Source organism: Capsicum annuum, chromosome 8 (assembly GCF_002878395.1).
Source record: "Capsicum annuum cultivar UCD-10X-F1 chromosome 8, UCD10Xv1.1, whole genome shotgun sequence".
NCBI classification, from domain to species: Eukaryota; Viridiplantae; Streptophyta; class Magnoliopsida; order Solanales; family Solanaceae; genus Capsicum; species Capsicum annuum.
The window spans coordinates 145045519-145052563 of NC_061118.1; the positions used below are offsets into that span (position 1 = coordinate 145045519).

Consider the following 7045-nt stretch of genomic DNA (forward strand, 5'->3'; position numbering starts at 1 on the left):
TTTGAAAACACATGGGCATAATGCAATAGTTTTTTTCCAACAACAATGCAATGCAGCTGAGCTAGGTGGAATACCCTACATCATCACATTTACACCAACTATCAATCTTTGGTTGCCGCCGAGATTAGAGTATAAGTGAGGAAAAAACACACAAGATCACACAGCAGGGTGTCTCGACCCAATGAAGTATGGTAGTGCACAAGATCATAAAGCAGGGCTCCTAATCATAGTCCCAAAGTGGGATAATATATATATCAGGTACACAAGATTACAAAGCATGGTACCAATTTCCCCTTTCGGCAAACACGATTTTCAGCGATGAGCCTTTACACTCAAATGCCTTCTTCGGGCATCCACCTATCTCATGAAAAATCAATGTATTCAACTTTATTTAATTCAATCACATGTCATATTCTGTAGGGTATCATCATACTCGACTTGCAAGTCATCATATCACATCATTCTTCTCATGCAACCATTATATTCAACATGTTTCAACATAAACAACCCTATCATTGCAAGTCAACAATTGTATCTAAACATAACAATCTTCAAAACATTTTATGTTATGCTTGTCAAGATGATTTCAAACAATTCACATCATATGAAAATTCAAAACAATTTCATATCAAGAGAGGGATTTCATATAATTCATGCTCTCAAGTTAACATCTTTTTGAATCACAAGCATATACATATATAATATATCAAATCACTTCGAAAATTGGCCTAAAGACCAAATCAATATCATAGAGATGCTTAAAACATGATTATATTCATAATTTCAAAATCCCCATTTTTAAAACATGAATTTATAAGCCCAAGAGATTTTTGAGATAACCCCACGTACCTCTATATGTGAAGATAATAGGTGCTTCTTGAAGCCTACGTTCTGGGGATTCCAAATATACAATTAGTTTCAAAAACCCATAGTTGAATTTTGAGTTGTTTGGATTTTTATTTTGAAACCCTTGAGAGAGTTCTTGAGCAATTTTGGTGAATATGAACGTAATTTGGCTCTTTAGGGATTAAATTCCGTGTTTAAGTTGATAGGGGAATGGTAAATTACCAAATTGCCATTAATTTCCCGAAGGAGGCTGAAAATAAGCCTGGCATGATATAGCAGGAGACGCGACCCTTAGTGCACTACGATTAAGCAGGCGTCGCCCGCTCAATCGCGGGCTAAGGTCTAGTGCACGCGATCCAGCATACGGCACGGGCCTATCGCGCTGCATGACCCGGTAAAAATTGCATGTCAAATTCAGCTCGTAAAACTCCATGAGAGATTCCAACACTTAGAAATTTTTTTTGCTAAGTTTTCAAGTTCAACACTTACTCTTATTTTAGACCTCCTAACTTTAGGGATTTATTTGATGACCTTCCCGACCTTCATTTTTAGATTTTCAAGTTGCTTTATGATGGGGAAAGTCCCTAGTACGTATTGGACACATTCCGGGTGCATTTTGGGTGCATTTCAGTGGCTAACTCACTGGTTTGAAATGCTTCCATATTCCGGGCGCATTTCAGGTCAAAAATTTCAGACAACTTCAAACTCCCATAACTTTCTAAATAAACTGTGAGAGATGCTATATATCAATATAAATATCTTTGAGTCTTATTTCCAATGCAATTAGTTTCATCTAATTTGAACATTAGAGTAAAAAGTTATGATCAATTTACTTCATCCTATCAGCCTGAAAACAATAGAGGAAAGCTGCGTCTTTCTTTCTTTCTCCAGGGGTATTTTAGTCTTTCCCACCTCTATATATATATAGAAAAACATGAGATTCAGCATAATTTAGCAACATATGCTTGATTTCTCTCAAAATTCATCAAGAACAAGAAGAGGGTTTGCAATTGGGGATTTAATTTCAAGAAATTCTCTCCGTCGATCTTCATAAAATGAAGAACTAAGGTATGCATAGTGTTCATCCATGGATTCCTTTCATCCATGTAGCTCAAGAATCAAGTTTTAAGTTATGTATCATGTATATTTTGTGGTGGGATGCTTATGTTCATGTTGATGATGTTAAATTGTGTTTTTAATTCCATGAGTTATCTCAAGAATCATGAAAACTAATTTATTTTGTAATATTACTCATATGAACTTTATGTTAAGTTCTTGAAATTGCAAGTTGGACATTGATGATCATGTTGTTGGTGTTGAATGATTTCCAAGTTGGGATCTTTATGTGAAATCATGAAACTATGTTGAAATATAAGTTGAAGTCCATGAATTTGGTGATTTATACTTTGTGAAAATTTTATGATTTCACCTATACCTAAGTTGTGCATGAAAGGTGTTTGATTAAATGTTTAAGAGAAACAAAAAACATGTAGTATGGATTAATATGGCCTAAAAGGTGAATTCATGCCATTGACCTCATGCTTGAATGGCTTACATGTTATTGTTGTACAATGAATATATTTTTGGAATGTCATGATATTAGAGTATGAAATTATGATCTTGATTATATACATTCCTACTATGAACAAGATTACGTTAACCATGTACTTCATGAAATCCCCAACTTATTTTATTATGAATGGTTGATATTGATCATGTATTTAAGAATATCAAGAAGTGTCAGTTTCCTTCTATCGAGTCCTGGGGGTACTTGTACCAAAAAAATATAGCTATGTGCCTAGATCCATGTCATGTTTTCAAGATACTCTCAGTCAAGCCATGTTCAGTAGACTTCAGTCAGTCTCATAACTCAGGAAAACTCATGTAAAGGCAGTATCAGTTCAGTTTTACTCAGTACTCAGTGATCTACGTAATCTCAGTAATATTCTATCAGTCTATGAAATTTAGTAAATCTCAGTATCAGTACAATTTAGTTCATTATTCAATTCAGACATCAGTAAACTCAGTCAGCTAACAGAACTCAGTAGCATTAGTCAGTTAATAGAATTCAATAGTGTTCCGCTATCCATCGGAACTCAATAAACTCAGTTCATGTTCAGTTCAGTTAAACAGAATAATCAGTAACAGTTCAGTTAATTCTAGTATGAACTAGGAAATTGGTTCAGTATAATCAGCTCAGTGTCATTTAGTTGGGAGTAGGATTTAGCACCGAGCAAACCAGGGATGGGAACTCACCTGCCAGTAGAGGGTGTGATTCTTAGAAGCAGTCCTTGCATTCCATAACTATGTATCCAGCATAGGTTGAGGCATCAATACCTGTTAGTTGAGGGTAGATGAGGTGGCTTAACCTATCCGATGAGGGTTCCCACCATTCTCATTAGAGTACCTGCCAGATGAGCGTCACTCACAACTTGTCCTTACCAGTGGCATGGTATTGACATCCTTTTAATTAGGGCAGAGATTGGACTCCAGCTTAGCTATTATAGCATATTTGGGGCATGTCGGTTAGATAACTACTTCCCATAGTTTTAGTATCAGTCTCATTAAAAGAACTCAGATAGTTCTTCAGGATATCAGGACTGTCAGATACAGTCAACTCAGATATAGTACGGAACTCAGCTAGTTCCATCAGATTTAGGACTGTCAGATATAGTCATTCATGCTATCAGTTATCAGAACTTATGTTATCAGATATATCGGTTATCAGAATTTAGTTATCATTCATGATATGTTATCAGTAAATATATGTCATCAGTATTCATACTCAGTAGTCATGTTATCGCGAGCTCAGTTTCAGGACTGTTATATACGGTCAATCAAATCAGTTCTTCATAATTAGAACTATCCAAAACAATCATTCCTTTATCAGTAATATAGTATCAGTCTCCCAGTATTCAGTAATACAGTATCAGTTCCTCACTTATTAGTGAATTACATATCAATTTTAGTAAACTCAGTCATTCAGTGTCTCAATATTAGTAAACTCAGTTATTCAGTATCTCAGCATCAGTAAACTCATGTTGTCAGTATTCAGACTCAGTAGTTAGTATCACCAAGTTTAGTTACAGTTACTTATGTATGTATCTATTCTCACGTTTATATCAGTCAGCGTTGTTCATGCATATAAAACCCTTTGCATTTAGCCTACCTCACTCGTATACTAAGTACATTTAGTCATACTAACGCATTCGCGCTATGGTGTTTTATTTGGCGCCATAAGTACAAAGGCACGGGTTTCAAAGCACAGTAGCATTGTAGATTTTAACAGTTAGTGCTCCTCTTCATTCGAGGACAATATTATTATTATTTCATTACAGTATTTTAGATTAGTTTTTCATTTCATGGATTTAGTTGGAGACATGTTCCTTTAACTCCTTATTCAGTTTAGTTAGAGACTTTCGGACTAGATGTCAAATTAGATGTTCAGACTTTAGTATTTATGTTTCTTTTTGGTATTGTTATACCATGTTTTTCATATATGTATCAATATTGAATCTTATGGTCTTACAGTTCATGTTTCACATATTTTATGAGATATTATGCAGTTTACAGGTATAGATATCAGTCATGGATTAGTTTGTGGTCCTTCGGGGTTATGAGCACCATGTAGGATTTTGGTTCAGAAAATCGGGGCGTTACACATGCACTGCCACTGGATTGGAAATCCAAACTTGTCCTTAAGCTCATCTAAAATTCCAAAACTCTTCCGAGACATACTACAACCTTTCCCCATCGCAATACAATAAGAAAATCCAAAAATGGATGTTGGGAAGGTTGAAAAGTAGTATCCCGAAGATTGCCAGCTAAAATGACTCTAAGTCCTCATTACACTTAGAATTTTTTTTTCAAGTTTTAAGTCTAAGAGCACACTATTAAAGACTAATCCATGCACAACTTTTATGGGGCTTTACACATCGTTTCTAGTGACGGGATTAGAATGGATCCCCAAAAGGTTGAGGCAGTGAGAAAATGGCCCAGACCCATGACTTCAACCGATATTTAAAGCTTCTTGGGTTTGGCAGGATATTACAGAAGATTTGTGGAGAGTTTTTCCTTCATAGCTGCTCCACTTACTAGATTGACTAAAAAAAGATGAAGTTTGCTTGGTCTGATTCTTGTGAAAATAGCTTTGAGAAGTTGAGAGAAAAGTTGACTACTGCACCTATTTTGACCCTTCCCGAGGGTGTAGAGGGCTTTGTGGTGTATTATGATGCATCTCGTGTGGGACTGGGTTTTGTGCTGATGCACCATGGTAAGGTGGTAGCTTATGCATCTAGGCAACTGAAGGTGCATAAGCGGAACTACCCCACTCATGACTTGGAGTTAGCGGTTGTGGTATTTGCACTTAAGATCTGGTGGCACTATTTGTACGGTGTTCATGTTGATATCTTTACTGATCACAGGAGTCTGCAGTGTGTTTTCTCGCAGAAAGAGTTTAACCTCAGGCAGAGACATTGGTTGGATCTTCTGAAAGATTATGATATGAGCCTACACTACCATCCGATCAAGACAAATGTTATAGCTGACGTCCTTAGTAGGTTATCTATGGGCAGTCTTTCTCATGTTGAGAAAGAAAAGAGGGAGATGATAAAGGATATTCACCGAATTGCAAACTTAGGAGTGTGACTCTTGGATTCTGAAGATAGGGGGGATGGTCTATGAGATAGCTAAGTGATCCCTTTGTGTAGAGGTTAAGGAGAAGCAGGTTGAGGGTCTCATCTTGATTTAAATCAAGAAAGATATGGGTCAACAGAAGGTAATGTCATTTGAAATTGGTGGTGATGGTATTCTAAGATATCAAGGTAGATTATATGTTCTGAATGTAGATGGTTTACGGGAAAGAATCCTTAATGAAGCTCACACTTCGAGGTATGTCATTCACCCAGGCTCTACTAAGATGTACCATGATCTAAAATTTGTGTATTGGTGGAATAACATGAAACGTAATGTAGATGATTTTGTTTCCAAGTGTTTGAACTGTCAGCAAGTGAAAGTAGAACATTTGAGGCCAGGAGGTAATTCGCAAGAGATAGCTCTGCCATTATGGAAGTGGGATATGATAAATATAGACTTCATTATGGGACTTCTAAACTCCCGAAACCAGTATTACTCCATTTGGGTAATTGTGGGTCAGTTGACTAAGTCAGCCCACTTTTTGCCTATGAGGACTAACTATTCGGGAGATGATTATGCTAAGCTGTATATTGAGGAAATAGTCCATCTTCATGGAGCACCTTTCTTTGTCATATCTGACCAAAGTACGCAGTTTTCTTCATAGTTTTAGAAGTCTTTTCAGAAGGGTTTAGGTACCCAAGTGAATCTAAGCACTGCATTTCACCCTCAGACTGATGGACAAGCTGAACGCACCATTTAGACCCTTGAGGATATGTTGAGGGCTTGTGTAATAGATTTCAAAGGTAGTTGGATAGATCATTTACCGTTGATTGAGTTCGCTTACAATAATAGCTACCATGACAGTATTAAGATGGCATCGTTTGAGGCATTGTATGGGAGAAGATGTAGGTCTCCGATAGGGTGGTATAAAGTTGGTGAGACGTAGTTGTTTGGGCCTGATATTGTTCATCAGGCAATGGAGGATGTGAAAATCATCAGAGAAAGACTTCAGACATCTCAGAGTCATCAGAAATCCTACACTGATTCGAGATTGGTGATTGGGTTTTTCTTAAGGTCTCCCCTATGAAGGGAGTCATGCGCTTCGGGAAGAAGGGTAAGCTAAGCCCACGCTATATAGGGCCGTATTAGATTTTGAGATGGATAAGTGGTGTTACGTACGGTCTAAAGTTGCCTACAAGTTTGGGTTCTGTCCATTCGGTATTTCATATATCCATGTTGAAGAAGTGCATTGGAGTCCATTCTTTAGTGTTGCCAGTAGAAGAGATCAAAGTGACAGACTCCTTATCATATGAGGAGGAAAATATTGCAATCTTAAATCGTCAGGTTCGAAAGCTGAGAAGCAAAGAGATAGCCTCAATTAAAGTATTGTGGAGGAATTAAAAAGTTAAAGAGGCCACTTGGGAATCAGAAGATAACATGAGAGCTAGGTACCCTCACCTTTTTGATTCAGTGAATGATGACATAGAAGGTACAATCCTTGCTTTATTCTTTCCATGTCTTAGCATTCTTGTAATCGTGCTTGACTGTTTTCCCCATCATCATT

The 7045-nt window shown here is 37.0% G+C and overlaps 1 protein-coding gene across 1 annotated transcript in view; it reads right to left on the bottom strand.

Moving 5' to 3' along the window:
• LOC107839157 ((+)-neomenthol dehydrogenase-like) overlaps positions 1-7045 on the bottom strand; it is a 14193-nt gene that overhangs the window by 1943 nt on the left and 5205 nt on the right. The window lies entirely within an intron of this gene.